Source organism: Moschus berezovskii, chromosome 9 (genome assembly GCF_049115385.1).
Source record: "Moschus berezovskii isolate FMDL1 chromosome 9, NW_MosBer_1.0, whole genome shotgun sequence".
Classification (NCBI taxonomy): Eukaryota; Metazoa; Chordata; class Mammalia; order Artiodactyla; family Moschidae; genus Moschus; species Moschus berezovskii.
Window position 1 is genome coordinate 54,852,167 of NC_142468.1, and position 19,452 is coordinate 54,871,618.

Genomic DNA, 19,452 nt, shown 5'->3' on the forward strand with positions numbered 1-19,452 from the left:
GGAGGAGGTGATGATTAAAACATCTCATGACAGCACCTGGGTGTGGCAACAGGCTCACAACGCATCTGGATAGGTTTTGATACAATAGTGCAGGGCATTTGCCCTGTGCTTCCAACAAGAGTCCAATCACTGTGGCCCAGAATGGGCAATGATACCCCGATCCCATTGGAAAAATTGCAGGAATTTAAATGCAGAAAAACTGGAAGGACACTGGACTTGGAGTCAGACAGATCAGCATTCAAACCTCAATTACTGTCCACATTTGATAGGCAATTTATATAACTTTTTATCATTCCTGTGAATCCAGTTTTTGCACCTGGAAAGTTGGAATGATCTGAATATCTACAGCTTAAGGCCCTAGTGAAGATCCAATGATGGAAATGTCCTTTATACATTATCAAGTACAATACAAATACAAATAATAGTTGTCATTATTATTAGCTAGTGATAATGTCCATGCTGAGGTAATTCATATACACTCTGAGGTAAGGCTGCTTTTCTATATTAGATACAAATTAGGAGAGAGGAATTTTCTGTTGTTGATGATTAAATGGAATCTAGGAAATGCTATACGCACAACTATTTAGGTGGAATGATACATAAAACACAAAAAGAAAAATAAATCAAGGCACATAACATAACATGAGATATGACTTAATGTGGCCTTTGGTGGATAGTTATCAGAAACAAAATTAGCAACCTGTAGCCCTTCAGCTAAGCTTCCTAGCAACAGAAACATACAAATAACAAACACTGATGCTCATCCATAAAAACACAGTAACATTAGGATATGATACTGGTCCCTCCAAGTATGCTCTAGTTAAAGATGTTTGGCATTTTTCAACTCATCCTGTAGTGAAGAATCTGATGTTCAAAGCTGCAAAGTATATAGAATAAAGCAGAACAAGAGTTTGGTAATTTAAAATATCTTTCCCCTTTCTTACCAGAAGGAAACCAATTGCAGTATCAGAGACACTCACAAACAAAGAGAATTACCCAACACAGCAACCAGGGTTTTCTTTCTAAAGTTCTGAACCTGACACTGGTAGATACATCCGAAAAAGATGCTTGTAGAAATTTTGAGCCTAGCACAGTAATCCAAAAGTAGCTGACTCAGGCTCGAGATCTGGGGCCGAGCTTCAGATCATGTTCATTTGTGTGGCTGACCACATTGACCATGCTGCTTTATTGGCCTGCATATAACTCACTGGTAGACACAAGCTATTTGGTAAGATGTGGGAGAAATTTATTCTTTCAAGCTCCCTGGAGCACTGGGTATCAAAGGAATGAGATGTCTCCTGGTCTTTCATGTTGCCAACTAGAGAGACAGAGAGACAGTCTAGCCAGGCTGCGAAAATTTAGGATCAACTTTATGGTAATATGGAAACCACATGACAGATTGTCTAGGCGCCTCCATTACTTCTGATTCATTCCTCGGTGCTTCTTCTGTCTATAGCTACAGGAAGCCATATGGAGGAGATAAATAGTGCTCATCATGGGCAAGACTTTTCCCTCGACATGTATGGATCCCTTATCTTTCTCATCGCCCCCAAAGTTAAGAATCAGTGCAGTAGAATTCCACCTGGTGGAAGTGGTCAGACTTTGTGATATAACCACGAAGGGGGGCACGCGCAGAAATCGATGCTGAGTTATGTTTGAGTTGACGCTGCCATGGTTCGCCCGTCATGCAGGTAGAATGTGACTCTACTTTTGGAGGACAACGTGCTGTCTTACGTTTTATTGCTCATTCTTCTGAAATGCTGGCTCATTACAAAACTGGTTCCTAACCCAATCAAAAAGTGGGAAAAATACCTAAACAGACATTTCTCCAGAGAAGACATACAGACGGCTAACAAACACATGAAAAGATGCTCAATATTGCTCATTATTAGAGAAGTGCAAATCAAAACGACAGTGAGATATCACCTCACACTGGTCAGAGTGGCCATCATCAAAAAGTCAACAAACAATAAATTCTGGAGAGGGTGTGGAGAAAAGGGAACCCTCCTGTCCTGTTGGTGGGACTGTAAATTGATACAGCCACTATGGAAGATTCCTTATGGAGATTCCTTTAAAAACTAGGAATAAAACCACCATAAGACCTAGCAATCCCACCCTTAGGTATATACCCTGAGGAAACCAAAATTGAAAAGACACACATACCCCAATGCTCATTGCCGCTCCATTTACAATAGCTAGAACATGGAAGCAACCTAGATGTCCATCGACAGATGAATGGATAAAGAAGTGGTGGTACATATACACAATGGAATATTACTCAGCCATGAAAAGGAACTCATTTGAGTCAGTTCTAATGGGTGGATGAACCTAGAGCCTATTATACAGAGTGAAGTAAGTCAGAAAGAGGAAGAGATATATCGTAGCTTGGAGAATCCCAGGGACGGGGGAGCCTGGTGGGCTTCCATCTATGGGGTCACACAGAGTCGGACACGACTGAAGTGACTTAGCAGCAGCAGCAGCAGCAGCAACACATATATAGGGAATCTAGGAGGATACCACCAAAGAACTTATTTGCAGGGCAGCAATGGAGAAGCATATATTGAAAACAGACTTACGGACACTGGGAGAGGGGAAGAGAGGGTGAGATGCGTGGTGAGAGTAACATGGAAATTTAATTACCATACGTAAAATAAACAGCCAATGGGAATTTGCAGTATGTCTCAGGGAACTCAAACAGGGGCTCTGTATCAACCTAGAGGGGAGGGGTGGGGAAGGAGATGGGACGAAGGTTCAAGAGGGAGGGGACATATGCATAACTATGGCTGATTCATGTTGAAGTTTGACAGAAAACAACAAAATTCAGTAAAGCAATTATCCTTCAATTAAAAAATAAATAAATAAAAAATGGTTCCTATATTAAATTTGAAGTGTAAATAACTAAACTGCCTATTTCTGGCCTTATTCCAAGTATACTGAATCAGGAATCCTGATGAAGGGCCTGGGAATCTAAATTTTTTATCAATATCAAGAGATCCTTAAACCCACTGAAGGTAAATATGGCTACTTGATCCCTCCTTGTCAACCAGAGCCCATAACAGGTCTGAAGATCATCACCACCAATCCAAGAAGCCCATCAAGTTGAGGAGGAAATTAGGGGAGATATTGAGAAAAACTCAGTATGATTCTCTTCCTTGCACACTTGAGGCCACAATTAAGTGGCCTGATAGGTTTTTGTATCTTAAGGAGGAAGAACTCCAGGTACCTCTCACTGCTCAGTATTTTATGTCTCTTTCAACTCTCTCTCCCCAGCAACAACACCCTATGTATTCACACTGACCAGGTTTCCCTTTGATCTACAAGTCACCTGTTAAGATAGAAGCTCTGGTAGCAGATCCCCTGAATGGAGAGCCATCCCCGATTTGCAGAGCTACTGACTTTAAAATTTGTGTTCCAGAACTGGAAAGGTCCCTTCAGTTCAGTTCAGTTCAGTTCAGTTCAGTCGCTCAGTCGTGTCCGACTCTTTGCGACCCCATGAATCACAGCACGCCAGGCCTCCCTGTTCATCACCAACTCCCGGAGTTCACTCAGACTCATGTCCATCGAGTCAGTGATGCCATCCAGCCATCTCATTCTCTGTTGTCCCCATCTCCTCCTGCCCCCAACCCCTCCCAGCATCAGAGTCTTTTCCAGTGAGTCAACTCATCGCATGAGGTGGCCAAAGTGTTGGAGCTTCAGCTTTAGCATCAGTCCTTCCAATGAACACCCAGGATTGATCTCCTTTAGAATGGACTGGTTGGATCTCCTTGCAGTCCAAGGGACTCTCAAGAGTCTTCTCCAGCACCACAGTTCAAAAGCATCAATTCTTCGGCGATCAGCTTTCTTCACAGTCCAACTCTCACATCCATACATGACCACGGGAAAAACCACAGCCTTGACTAGATGGACCTTGGTTGCAAAGTAATGTCTCTGCTTTTTAATATGCTATCTAGGTTGGTCATAACTTTCCTTCCAAGGAGCAAGTGTCTTTTAATTTCATGGCTGCAATCAGCATCTGCAGTGATTTTGGAGTCCCAAAATATAAAGGTCCCTAGACTATATCAAAATATTAATTGAAAAAAGCCAGATTTTAGAAAAGTCACTGATGCAAATAAATCATAATTTTAACAGCTTGAAAAATACACATGCATAGAATTGTACGTTGTAGATGGATCAATGGGAAAGAACAGAGTATTCTGTAGAGTGTGAAGAGAGACTAGTCCTGGAAATTGTATGTTTTACTTCAAACAGGGTAACAGAGAAAGCACTGTCTCTTTTCTGGCCAATCAGAGAGCATGTGGTGAAATGACAGAGACTGAGGTATCATTTCAGAGGTGGAGGACAGAGAGCCTGGCCCATCAGAGGAGCGCACGGGGTAAGAAAACAGACGAAAAAGGGATGCTGTTCTGGCCATAGAGAAGCTAGGGAGAAAGCTCAGAGCAGAGATCGAGTGACTGGATAAACATTTTGCAAATCTGCCAGAAGAGACAGGAGGAGGAAAAAATGGAAGGGCATCAGAAAGACAAAGAAAAATCATATTCCTCACCTGAACACTAGAGGGGTGAACACTGAGAATGTGATGATTGCATCCATTCATTCACTCTTCACTCAATAAACATTTTGTGGGAAAACACCCAGGGGTAAATGACATATGGCTGGTGCTCTCAGTCAGAAAAATAATGAAATACATTTTCATTACAGTGGGGCAAGGGCTCTGTCAAATGGAAATTCAAGGACATATAGAGGAAGTGAGACTGCAGACAGAACATGTTGGGGAAAGCTTTCTAGATAAGGTGGCACCCATGAGGCTTGAAGGGAAAGAATGAGCAGAGATTTCAACCATAGCGGGAAGAGTGATCACGGAGAAGTCGAAGACTGAAATTCTCTTTGCTCATGCCCCCAACATGGAAGTAATGTGTCATATATGTTTTTGCTCTCTTCACCTTGAGCATCCCATCGACACAACCTGCCAGGCTTTGGAATAAAACCAGCAGTTTATATTCAGCCAAAGGTTACCCACGATGCTTTCCGGGAATTTGTAGCTGAAGGTATGCCCATTGCTTTCCAGTGTAAACAGAGAAACTAAGCTGGCATCAGGACAGAACATGGTAGCATGCAGCCAAGGAGAAGGCCTGCCTGGCTACTGAATACGCCCTGCAAAATGGCACACAGGTGCTATCATGCAGCTATCGACTTCATCAGTGTGACAAACTGAATTGTGTTGCCAGCTGCAGTAAAACACACTTGGAGTTAAACATAATTAAGCAAAATGATTAGCACTAAATAGAAGCTGGAAGTGAAGAACTCTGGTTTCTGAAACTCAGTGGCATGATCACAGCCTATTACAGCTGTGAAGGGGTCTCACAGATCACACACAATGCATCTATTTCACAGGAGAGAAAATAAGGCCCAGGGAAATGAAGTGAAGGCAGGATGGACTGCAGAATGACCTAAGAAGCTCACCTTAGCTTCTTAGGAATCGCCACTTAGGAACTGTGGCTTCCTGGGCCTCAGTTTTTTCACCTGTTAAATGGGGATGAAAATGCTAGTTCCTTCACTAATTACTTGCCAGTGCAAGGCTTGAAAATGAGACCTGTGTACATTTCTAAGCAAACTGTTGCTGTTACTTGTATGGCAAGGTATGTTCTGGGCTGCCCTTCTGGTTAGTGGACAAGAACGTCAGACATACACCTTGAAAGAGAAAGCTCAGGTGAGATTTTTTTCTGAGCAAAAAATTGTTGGATTGCAAAGCTTGGTCTCTCCCCCTCAGATCAGAGAGTTTGATAGGAGTTCATGTATGAGAAGAGAACTGAAAATACGTGCAACGCAAACAGTTCTCATTTCTGGGAGGAATTCAGAGTGGGACTGGAGTGAAGCAGAGATGGGCAGCAGAAAGGAGAGGGAAAATCCTGGGGAAATGGTACACTCTGCCTGAGTTTCCCTCTGAGTTTTCAGATGAGGATAGAAGGGAGGCAGGCAAGAGGTTAAGAAGGAAGGAAAGAATAAAATACACCAAAAAAAAAAAAGCAAACCTCAGTTCGGTCAATACACAAGAAATAACACCAAGGTTGTAAACAGTGCTGAGAACGGGACTGCAGGATTTTTCATAGCTTTGGCTGGCTCACAGTCCCCTCAGCTTGGTGCTTCTCCCGGTTCCACGTCTCAAATGCTCTAATTATATTGTGCAGCAAAAAGAAGGCCTGCTGCTCCTAGATGTGAGTGATTGCTTATTTGCCACAGGAATGCTCTATGCTTTCATAGGCTTCATTCCCTGGCCCCCCGCCCCTCGTCTCCCACACCAGGCCTGGGAATGAACTGGGCACTATTTTAGATGTCTTTTTTGCAGCAAGATGACAAGCTTGTGTTAGGTCTCTCCTCTTACCCAGGCTCTTATTTCTGCCTGAGATACTCTCTTTTGGCTTCCCTACCTGTTCATCTCCTGTTCACCTCCAAGGCCAAGTTTAGAGCCTACCTGGACTCCATTCAACTCAGCTTCTGCCCTGAGTACCTGTGGAATGAATACTGTTCACCCGCCAGTCTCCTGGCCACCGTATGGTTGCCTAAAGGTAATAACTTTGTCTTCCTCTTCTATTCACATCTGAATTCTCTACATGTGGCATAGTGCTTCACAGGTGGGGCTTTGCTTCTCAAAATGTTTATGGTCCAGCAGAATCAGCATTACCTGGAGCTTTTGAGAAGAGTCTCAGGCTCCACCCAGACCTGCTAAATCAGAATCTTCCATTGAACAAGATACCTGGGTAATACTAATACATGGCCATGTTCAAGTTTAAGACACTGGATGGAATTGGGTGGGGAACACTTAATCGGTGACCCTGGAATTTACTTGAGGCAATCAATTATTCCTGATGAAGTTCTCTCTCTTCCAAGAGGACACAACCAACAGTTAAGGGAATTCAAACCCTCCAGCCCTTTCTCCTAGCCCTGCAGTGGCTCCCTGCCGTGAACTCTGCAGAGCTCGGTGGCCAGTTTCCACGTACCTACCACCTACACCTACTACTTTCAAAGAAACCACAACCTGGACCTGGAACAGAACTGGATGTGCCAAAAGGCCTGAGGACATTTCGTTGAACTGTGGCTGGCCTGATGGGAAGCTGGCATGACCAGAAATGTTAAGAGTCTTTGCTCTTGGGGTTTTGAGCTTTGAGTTGCAAATTCAATGGTCCGGATCAAGATCAGATGAGTCAGAGAACCATCCAAACCTTTAGCTGGGGACTGAAACCAAATTGGTGTTCTCAAACCATTCTAAATGTGTTGATCACCAGTTACAGTCTGCTGTACAACCCAATCCAAAAGAGTAGAGTCATTTCTCTAACAGCGGATGCATTATTTGCTCATCAATGGAAAATCTAATTGTAGCATCAAAGGTCAAAAGTTGCGAGAGAAACTTGACACCTTTGACACTATGCCAAACCTCAAGCTTTCAATAATATGTGCTTTCAAGTCAAACTATCTGAGGAAAATAGAGGCTATTTGAACCAAAGTCCAGCATAAATACGCATGAATTATACTGTCCTTCAAAAATAGTGGAACTGTTTGACAGACTGTTAACAGCCTAAGCCGTTGGTCTTCTGCCCCAGGAGATGATAGCCCACCTATGGTTCAAGACACAGCAACCCCTAGCTATGGCTCCGTGAAATAAGGAGATATTGATGAAATCTGAAAAGTAAAGCCAAAGTCTTTAGCTTTATCTCTTAAATTCCCCTACTGTGACATGCTGCTAAGGATTGTTGTTTTTCAGTCGTTAAGCTGTGTCTGACTCTTGTGATCCCCATGGATTGTAGCCCGCCGGGCTCCTCTGCCCATGGGATTTCCCAGGCAAGAATACTGGAATGGGTTGTCATTTCCTTCTCCAGGGGATCTTCCCCCTCACAGGGATTGAACCCGCATCTCCTGCTTGGCATGTAGGTTCTTTACAATGGAGCTACCAGGGAAGCCCTTACTAAGGATTATTTAACTACAAAATTCTAAAATACCTGCTACATTTGTCAAAGCTATTAATTCAATGTACATTTTTGGGGCACTCCCTGTGTTCTAGGGGAAGTTTCGAGCATTTAAGGATTCAGTCCAGGACTCCCTGCCCTTTTTTATCCATCACCGCCTTTCTCTTTTCAAACATCCAGTGACCAGGTACCAAAAATTGTGCCAGGTTTGGGGCAGGAAATCCTCCTTGAGCCCTTCATGTCCCACCTGGGAGTGAAACAGATTCATCAGCCAATAATGTAGAGGGAAAAGTCCTTTAAGAATGATGAATGCAGTCCTTAGGGATATCTTTAACAATCATGCTCCAGCTTGAGTACCTGAAAAAAGACTTTTGGTTGTAACCAAGAATGCCAACAATAAATCTAGACCCCAAAGACACCATTCCACAATGCCGCATCCTTACTGGAATTGAAAATTTGTGAGGAAATCACATGCACATCAGAGCTGATAAAGAGGCCAACTATTCATAACAAAGGTAGCTTAATGCCAATCACACAGCGCAGAAATATGTGGTGGTGGTGGTTTAGTCACTAAGTCATGTCTGACTCTTGTGACCCCATGGACTGTAGCCTGCCAGGTTCCTCTGTCCATCGTCTTTCCCAGGCAAGAATACCGAAGTGGGTTGCCATGCCCTCCTCCAGGGGATCTTCCTGACCCAGGGATAGAATCTATGCCTCCTGCATTGCAGACAGGCAGATTCTTTACCGACTGAGCAACCAAGGAAGCCCCAGTGTCCCTCTTAATTTTTGTAAATCAACTCCAAGTAGAGGAGCTGGGTATGTTTGCAGACTCAACCACCTACATTGGTAAGCCACCTTTCTAGTGAAGAGCACTTTCATAAGTGTTTATTCATCTGGCCCTCAGAGTCACCCTGAGTAGCTGATGCCTTGCTATAACGTGACCTGGCTAGTATGTGCAGGGTTGAGATGAGAACTCTCTTATACCATGCTCCCAGGCAACAAAAGGCAGCTATTCCCCACTTAAAAAGTGTTAGAAATCTTTTTTTTTTTTTCCAATTCCTAGGAATGGATCATCTCTCTAAACTGCCTTCTATTTTATATAATTTGACAGCAGGCATCCTGGTGTTTTAGACTCTCCGTAGTCTAGTAACCCTGCAGAAGGACATGGCACTCAGATTTAAGAGGACAGAAGGATCTAGAGGAATTCTAGGTCTCTGACCTCTCCTCAACAGGTACCCTACTGCTGCTGCTAAGTCACTTCAGTCATGTCCGACTCTGTGTGACCCCATAGACGGAAGCCCACCAGGCTCCCCCTTCCCTGGGATTCTCCAGGCAAGAACACTGGAGTGGGCTGCCATTTCCTTCTCCATTGTGTGAAAGTGGAAAGTGAAAGTGAAGTCGCTCAGTCGTGTCCGACCCCTAGCGACCCCACGGACTGCAGCCTACCATGCTCCTCCATCCATGGGATTTTCTAGGCAAGAGTACTGGAGTGGCTTGCCATTGCCTTCTCCGAACAGGTACCCTAAGCTGCCCTAAAAACAGTTCCACAGTTTTAAGATGGAAAAGATAATAATTCATGGAGATGGCTAATTTTAAATTCTTTTCACTCTAGATTTTATCTTGGTTCCAGTTGGTGACTATCCCAGCTTCTATTAACATGGAAAGTGACCAGCCCAGAGAGACAGGAACTGAACATTTTATGAATATGTTTTGTGTACAAATAGTTAACCTCTTTGGGAATTTTCTAAGCCTGTGGACTCTCCATTATTCAAAGGCAGCATTTGATTTTTACTCTCCCCAAGGTATTCCTCTTCCTTGTAAAGGTCAGGATAAGAGGGAAGAGGGAAAAGTAGAGAGACATTCAAAACTGTTTATCTGGGACTTCACTGGCAGTCCAGTGGTCAGGACATCTCACTTCCACTGCAGGGAGCATGGGTTAAATTCCTAGTCAAGGAATTAAGATCCCACATGCTGCACGGCACAGCCAAAACAGAACAAACAGAAAAACCTCCAAACTCTTTATCTGTTAACATTAACAATGGGACGTATACATTGGCAAAGAAAAGCGGGCAAGAGAAAGCAAAACTAATAACAGACAAGAAAGCCAATTGTCCAATAGGGAGAGAGATTTGCTTCAGAGGACAAGGATCCCTCAGACCCACAGTCTTAAGGACCAGCACACTGTGGGAGCAGGGCCCTGTAGAAAAATGTTGAAAGCGATATGGCAGGCACCATTGGAGTTGAAACTGCATCCTCTCCCGCCAAAGAAACACAAGCCACTGAAAGGAACGAGGTGGAGAGTGACAGGTGTGTTTTGCAGCAGAAGAAACAAAAAGAGGCGCTTGTATGAGTTTTCATGTTATTTTAGTGAAGTCACAACAGGACAGTTTCTCTTCTGCAAGCTTGCCCAGAACAGCTTTTTAAAGGGGGAGTGCATGAACTGTATGGGTTTGTTACTAGATTCTGAGGTCGGAGCCTTAATTAGAGTCACGACTATATTATTCATCTATTTGTGTAACTGTTCAATTAGGAGTGTAATAGCTGGGACAGAGATCTTAATGAGCTTCTAGTGTCGTGATGCCTCAAGACTGCCTTTTTTTTTTTTTGGTTATTGTTATTATTAAGCGTTCATACAGCCTTTTTCCACTCTGCAGTCCAATTATACTGCTTCTCCCTTCAGACAGCTTTTAATGCAAGGCTAAGATTTTGTAGGTCGATGACTGTGCATTAACGACAGTTAGCTTTCCCCTAATCATCTTCATGGTGAGTTTGTCAACAGTTCCGTGGATCTACCCTTTGGTCAAAGGAAACCTCTGGGAACGTTGGGTCATAGGGTGAATTTTTTTGAGAAAACTGATTCAGAAAGATCAAGTGACCTCCCTGATATGGTACAGACAGTGACAGACCAGGGCTGAGATTCCAGTGTTCTGACTTGCCATGAGCAAAACAATCAAAACAAAGATACACATCACTCTGAGGTCTTCTTATGGCTACAATATAGGCAAGTAACCCAAAAGGGATAATTTATCAAAAAAAAAAAAAAAAGAAAGAAAAGCAGAAGAATTCCCTTTCAAAGACATTGATTTTTTGGTCTTAACTCAATAGGTGTCAATACTGAATTTTTCTCTCCTCTTCACTACTTAAGACTTGAGAACAGTTAAAGAGGATAGTTACATTTTGAGTTAAACAAAAGAAGCAGCACTCAAATATATGCTGATTTAAGCAAATATGGTCTAGGAAATCTGTACTCATTAAATTTCACAGATGGGGATGAGGTTTTTTTGTTTGTTTGTTAGGAAAGGATCCTCTGCCTCTGTTTCCTCCTATGTAGAACTGGCATAGTAACGGCAACTTTATTACTGGATTACTGGGAAGATTAAATAAAATAATATAGTTAAACTGTTTAAAATACTACCTGGCTCTCAGTCGCAATCAATGTGAGCCCCTTTTGTTTTCTTCATTATCACAAAAGGATAGCCAGAGGATTCTGCATGCCAACCAATCAGAATCAGTTTTGTATTTGTAGGAGGAGGTAGAGAGAATTGGGTGGCAAGCTAGGGGTGGTGCATGTCCTAGTATTTTTAGATGATTTCAAAGAAAAAAAAATTACAGCAGAGTTTGTGAAGATGACTGTTGAGGAAAAAACAATGATCCTATTATAAATTAATAAAGCAATTCATTTATGATGTGTTAGTCAGTGCTTGAAGAATGAATTTCTCTCAAATATTCTCTTCAAAATCCATTTATTGCCCAAGATAAATTGAAGGATAGTTTCACATTTTGAAAAATGTTATTTTATTGGCCATAATTTTTCATGGTTCCAATGGGGACCTGGTGACAGCCCAACACAGCAAATGTCCTTCATGTTGCCAACCTTTCTTTTTCTATAAAGCTGAATTGTCCTGGGACCACTCAAAATGTGATTTATTTGTCCCTGGACCGGTAGAAGGTTCCATGTAGGTGAAAATGGATGTTTGGATAGTCGGAGAGAAATGGAATTGAGACCCGCAGGTTGATTTACTCAGTGGGAAGAGGTAAGTAACTTAGGAACATCAGACCACTCCACATTCTGACTACATGGAGTTCTGAATGATCCATGTACCTTGGAGATACACATGGACTTACATGTGATCTATCAGGAAGGAAGGAAGCAGGGGCACAGTGAGAGCTTCCTGGTGCTAGGCCTTGTACTTGGTATACATTTACTCACTCAGTAATTGCAACAGTCTAGTGAAGCCTGGAGAAGGCAATGGCACCCCACTCCAGCACTCTTGCCTGGAAAATCCCATGGATGGAGGAGCCTGGTAGGCTGCAGTCCACGGGGTAGCGAAGAGTCGGACACGACTGAGTGACTTCATTTTCACTTTTCACTTTCACGCGTTGGAGAAGGAAATGGCAACCCATTCCAGTGTTCTTGCCTGGAGAATCCCAGGGACGGGGGAGCCTGGTGGGCTGCCGTCTATCGGGTCGCACAGAGTAGGACACGACTGAAGCGACTTAGCAGCAGCAGCAGTGAAGCCTAGGGTTACTGAGGCTAGAACATGTGTTCAAAGTCACAGACCATCAAGTACTGCCAGTATAGGGCTTGTCCCAAATTTGGGATCATTCTAAATGACCATTATACTAAGTGAAGACAGAAAAAGAACAACAAATATCATATGATATCTCTTAAATGTAGAATCTAAAATAGGACACAAATGAACTTACCTAGGATACAGAAGCAGACTCACAGACATAGAGAACAGATTTGTGGTTGACAAAAGGGGTAGGAATGGCGGAGAGATGGATTAAGAGTTTGGAATTAGCAGTGCAAACCATTGTATATAGAATGGATAAACAAGGCCCTGCTGTATAGCACAAGGAATTGTATTCAATATTCTATGATGAGAACCTCCTTGGTGGCTCAGTGGTAAAGAATCCAGCTGCCAAAGTAGGAGAGATGGGTTCGACCCCTGATCCAGGACGATCCCACATGCCATGGAACAACTGAGCCCGCTGACCACATTTATTGAGCCTGTGCTCTAGAACCCAGGAGCAGCAACTACTGAGCTCTCATGCCTTAGAGTCTGTGCTTTGCAACAAGAGAAGCCACTGCAATGAGAAGCCCGCATACCCTAACTAGAGAGTAGCCCCTACTCGCCACAGCTAGAGAAAAGCCCTCGTAGCAATGAAGACCCAGCACAGCCAAAAATAAATAAACAAATAATTTAAAAAAAATCCTATGATAAACTACAATGGAAAAGAATATGGAAAAGAAAGTATATGTGTATGACTGAGTCACTTTGCTGTACATCCAAAATTAACACTTCATAAATCAACTACACTTCAATAAAATTAATTATTTTAAAAAAGGACCACGATGCTACCATTACTGTGGACACGTTGCCTTATCTCATCTCTTCCTTTGGGAACAATATGAGGCATCCAGTTTCACAACGAACTTGCTGTTGTGGGGAGAAAATAAGAGGCTAGAACTCAGGATTAAATGAATGGAGGTATGTTGCAATCTTAGTTTTGCTACTGCCTGGTCCAGTGCTTTTTCCACCACACTTCGGTTCTCAGAGATGAGGAAGGAAGATGTCAGACGGACCTGATGAACCCTGTATGAACCTGATGTATGGAACCTGATGATGGAACCTGATGTATGGACCTGATGTATGGACCTGATGATGGAACCTGATGTATGGACCTGATGATGGAACCTGATGGATGGAACCTGATGATGGAACCTGATGGATGGAACCTGATGTATGGACCTGATGTATGGAACCTGATGATGGAACCTGATGATGGAACCTGATGTATGGACCTGATGTATGGAACCTGATGATGGAACCTGATGTATGGAACCTGATGATGGAACCTGATGATGGAACCTGATGTATGGACCTGATGTATGGAACCTGATGTATGGAACCTGATGTATGGACCTGATGTATGGAACCTGATGTATGGAACCTGATGATGGAACCTGATGTATGGACCTGATGTATGGAACCTGATGATGGAACCTGATGTATGGACCTGATGTATGGAACCTGATGATGGAACCTGATGTATGGAACCTGATGTATGGAACCTGATGATGGAACCTGATGAACCCTGATGAACCTGATGAACCCAGTTGTCAGAGAAACTGGGTTCCCGCCAGTCTGTAAAGGTGCAGCCTGGCCCTCCACTTCCTCACACCTCTGTTTCCTCACCTGTCAAGTGAGGAGGCTGAATGAGATGATTTTCAAGGTCTCTTTCAGCTGGAATATCCCATTATTCTATTATCTTTGTGCTCTGATAAGTAGAAGCTGGTAGCCCTGGGCTTATGAATATTAACTGGGGCAAACAAGTGAAATTACTTTATGAAAACAGAGCCGTGATTGCTGCTTGGAGCCCAATTTGCCTTAGGAGACTCACTCTAAGCATTGGTAATGGGATTGCTGATGGCTTCTTGGCCACAGCCCACAAACGCCCTGCAGTTTCACTTCCCAGTTGGTGCCAAGGGTGAGTATCCTCCACGGACACATGAAAGTGAAGCACAACACAGTTTAAGTAAAAGAAATAAATCAAATCAGCCACGTTCAGCCTGACTCATCTTTCATCCATCTTCCCAATGCTTGTTCAGTCCAGCTCAGTGCAAAGGCCAATCCATTGCATCCCTTTAAGGCTCAGGCCTCAGTGATAAGTTGTCTTTCTGAACCTTAAGAGAGTTCTGGCTCTCTACACTCTAAACATTTATAGTCTAGGACTCAGACATGTCTATATGTTTCAAATCTGAGATTTATAATGAAGATCCTTTCTGACATAAACAATATTTCATGTTTTTGGCTGGGGGCAGGGGGAGAGGTGAGGGGAAATGGACTGAAGGCCACAGGCTACAAAAATGACCTTTATTGCCCTGTTTGCCACATTTATTTTAATATTCTACTCTTGGGTTTTAACAAAGGATGTACTAAATGACCACATGAAGTATATTAATGCATATCCTATAGAAATTCTGCTGAGAAGTTAAATCAGTTCTCTTAATGCTTCTTAGGTGAAATCCTAGGAGCTATATTTCTTTCACTAGTTAATTTCAGGAAAACAACTATCCCAATTCAATGATTATTTTGTTAATAAATGTTGTGAGTTGACAAGAGTGTCTCTCCTTTTGTTTTGGTTGCCAAGAAGTCCAGGTCAAATAGGAAATGAACTGGAATCATCTTTTTTGTTCCATGTGATCTGTATAGTATATTCTTAACTTGGTCATGATAGCTTTCAATTTTATTTATACTAGCTCTGATATCTTTTATATTTTGCCACTGCTGTATATCAGGAGTTTCCTTTTCCTTTAAGTTTTCTCCAATATTCCCTAAAATGAAGTAAAATATAAATAAATAGATAAATAAAACCCTCTGCTTCTTTGACTCTGAAATGTGGGCATCATGCCTGAAATTCAGCAAATACTCAGTAAATACATACTGCTTGATTTACGGGGAGACACAGCTCATAAAAAAGTACTTTCTGAGAGTCAAAGCTGCTTAGAGAAGAGATGCATGGTTCCTGTCACTGGAAGTGTCTGTGAAAAAACTGGGTAAGTGCTTCAGCCAGCTTACTGAGCTGCAGTATCTATCTATAAAGTGGGAATAACAGTATCTCCCTTTGAGGTTGTTGTGAATAGCGTACGAGTTAGTGCATGTCAAGCACTCTAGCTCTTAGCACAGCGTCTGACACATACAGTGAGCCCTTGAAAAAAGCAGCAGTTATTATTAAAGAAGACTCATGCACCGAAAGCCATTTTATTAGCCTACGTTCAGTTTCAAACCCAATCGTTCTGTTGGGTTTGCAAGCTTGCAGTCATCAGAAGAAGCTCAGACATGCAGTCGTGGACCAACCCTGCCAGTGTGGCTACTATGAGGATTTCCACAGCAGATGCGGGGCTGGATGAGGGGCTGGGTGAGGTAACTTTTAGGTTTCTTTCCAAACCAAAGTTCATGATACTCGGATTTCAAATCTGTTCTTTCAGAGGCAGTGTAAGGGCGTTGGGAAAAGAAAAAAAAGATTCTGGGGTCATTTTATAAGGCATTCTTTCTTCTTTCATGTGTAAATTTCATTTGGGACCTTATCAATTGGATATGAAACCTTTTCCCAGGGAAAAATACCCAGGAAGAAAAGAGTGGAGGAAATGTCGGACAGCGCTTCATGCCTTGCTGTCTAACTGTAAGGGAAGAGGTGTTTTCCCGCGGCCTGCCACACACAGGCTGACAACCGGATTATTTCTGGGAAGGCACAGACCCCATGCTTCAACCTATGAAGCTGTCTGGATGCATGCCGAGCATGATGGACGTTCCGATTTCATTACTGCCAGCCTCACACTGCATCACCCCATTATGCAACCCCGTTATTGCACAGTCAAGGTTTTCCCACTATTTGAAAGTAGTGTTCCTATGAGACCTCTAGAAAACTGAAATGATGTAAAGTGAAGAAGCAATCGCCTTAGGATGCACCTTGCTAATGGGTAGGGAAATGAATCGAGGGAACGCACAGATGCTCACGGTTAGAAGCTATGGCAGCCTGATGCTAAGATGCTGAGCATGCATGTGTGCATACTCAATTATGTCCTATGGACTGTGTAGCCCACCAGGCTCCCCTGTCCATGTGATTTTCCAGGCAACAATATTGGAGCAGGTTGCTATTTCCTTCTCTAGGGGATCTTCCCAATCCTGGGATTGAACCCACATGTCTTATGTCTCCTGCATTGGCAGGTCAGTTCTTTACCAGCTGAGCCACCAGGGGAAGCCCAAGATGCTGAGTATAGTTCCTGGGGAAGGAGCTTGGCGGGGTCACCTTTGGTGCTCAGGGTACACACCACCTCTGTAAGATCCACTGCAAAACAAACACAGAACATATTTTTTTTCACTTTCACCCTTTTCTCTAATAGTGAAAATCCTCTTTGGATTTCTTCTGGCTAGTAGATACAGGTCTTATGTAAAAATTAACTGGCAGAAGCTGAACTTTTGAAAAGCAGGTGATACCTGGATTTTGATGGTGGTGTCCTTCAGAAAATGAACCACATCTAAGACAAAGAATTCAAATGCTCAGTTCCCAGCATTTTGGCTGAAATGACCATGAAATGGCAGGGTCCCAATGCAACCATGGTAACCATTACCCACTGACCTTTGTCTAAGAAGTTGTCAGGTACCTGAATGGGGGAGAATGAATTGATGGGGAATTCTCCAGAGATGCAAAAGCTGGGCACTGATCTCGTGATTTTAAAGATAGATTTTCCTTCTCCATGAAAACCCCAGAAGGAGTGTCTGTTGAGAGGTTGGAACTATAGGGGTCATCCCAGTAGTGTACAATGTAGATGGTCCAGTGTACCTGCATCTAAATGGACAAGAAACAGCAATCCCAGTCATGAAGGATGGCTTCATGACTCCTCGCTCAGTCAGTCCTTTAGTTGGAAACAGGACTGGCAATTTCTTGTTGGTAGAGCTTCTTGACGGAGAAGGCAACGGCAAGCCACTCCAGTACTCTTGCCTAGAAAATCCCATGGACGGAGGAGCCTGGTAGGCTGCAGTCCATGCGGTCGCTACGAGTCAGATGTGACTGAGTGACTTCACTTTCCCTTTTCACTTTCACACATTGGAGAAGGAAATGGCAACCCACTCCAGTGTTCTTGCCTGGAGAATCCCAGGGACGGGGGAGCCTGATGGGCTGCCGTCTATGGGGTCACACAGAGTCGGACACGACTGAAGTGACTTAGCAGCAGCAGCAGTAGCAGCAGAGCTTCTTGAAATATGAATGAGCAGGTCGGATGACAAACCTTGTCCAACCACATGACAGGTGCTATAAATATTTGTTAAAAGTCTCAAACTGCCTCACCTGATCCAGGTTAGGGCTTTCCAAAGGCTCTTATAAAGGAGATTCTCCAGTCTTCAGATGGAAGTAAGAGAGGGTGGGAATAAATCTCAAAGGGTAAGCAGGAAACTCTTAGTTACCTCTCTCCTTGAAAACCCACAAAATGGACAAGAAATGGCATGGATGACACTGACCCATGGAGAGCACCGGTCCTGACAGTTATCATCATCCTCTGGGCCCCTCTGGCTTTTGAGTGTGTTGTCTTTCCACCCCCTCCTTCCATGCTTCCCTCCCCACAACCTGGAGAGTGGAGACAACTCAGCTAGGACACAGTGTTGGACTCAGAGCTCCAAGTCATGGCAAGACAAAATGACTTTAGAACACTCTATCATTCTTCCTCTGCCTATTTATCTTTTCTCACCTGCTGCTGAAAACTTATCATCATTGATTAGGCCAAAGAAAAGATCTCTATGAAGTGATTTTTGCAACCATGGCATTAGAATTCAGTCAGACCTCTGGCCAGGATTTCTTATTATTCATGATTTCACTCATAAGGTGATGAATAAGGCTAGGGTTATTCTGTTATCAGCAGAACTGGCTACAGAAACCAGGTGCTATTTAGTGAGATATTTATTGAATGGCTGTTATGTGCCAAGCAGTATGCTAAGTGCTGTGGGGATATACAAAGGTGAGTTAAACATAAATCCTGTGCGCAAATTAATTGTACAAAATGAGGAGGAATTAGCTGCCTACTTATATAACTGGAGAGAGAAGTGCATCTAAGAGCCACAGGCAGAGATTTGGGGGATGTTAGAGGAGGCAATGATGAGTTTTTTCTTTATAGGGATCCCCAGCTTGCATAAAAGAGGGAGCTCAGATGCTGGTCCTTGATGAATCAAAAAAACCTGGACATGGGACATGGGACATGGGAAGGTGGTGGTGCAGTGGCAGCAATCATGGGAGCAGAGGGATCTTCTGCCAGGAAATGTCAATGTCCCAAAGGCGAAAAATATTCTTTACTGCTGTATGAGGCAGGCAGTGGATGATTGTGTGTGTGGGAATGCTGAGACACTTTTGCTTAGAGACCTGTCTGTTGTCACAAAAGCGTAAGACCTGGCAATGACCTGAGATTCCTCCTCCTCACTGAGTGTTCTGGTTCTCAGTGGTTACCTGCATCCTCACGAGTCAGAGATGCATCATCGATACAGCAGATTATCTGTCCCTGTGACAGTAGAACACGCCTGACTCTGACCCTCGTGGGAGACACAGCCTCATGTCGCTCTTTTCTAAGACCATCAATGTGCTCTTCTGCCAAGAAGTGTTTTTTGAACAACTTCCTAACTCTTTCAGTTACTCCACTAGTCTCGTCATAAGACACACCTGACTTGTTTGTCAGAAAATTTGAGATGCAGAGGCTCTACCAGTCTGTGGAAATAGAGCCAGACCCTTTCTACTCCAAAGTGAGAATTTTTGGAAGTGGCACATCAGAAGAAGCCTGGGAAGTGGTAATTACAAGGGGCTCCAGTGCACAACAGGTCTAGGGAACAAGACGGTTGGAGAGATTCAGGCAACAGACGTTGTGCGTATTTACCCAAATTACATTCCTGCTGCAGATCAAAGATTTTTTTTTTTTAATCAACCACACCAAAGCATACGTTTGGAG

The 19,452-nt window shown here is 43.3% G+C and overlaps 1 protein-coding gene across 3 annotated transcripts in view; it reads right to left on the reverse strand.

The window, feature by feature from the left end:
• RORA (RAR related orphan receptor A) overlaps positions 1 to 19,452 on the reverse strand; it is an 811,723-nt gene that overhangs the window by 395,618 nt on the left and 396,653 nt on the right. The window lies entirely within an intron of this gene.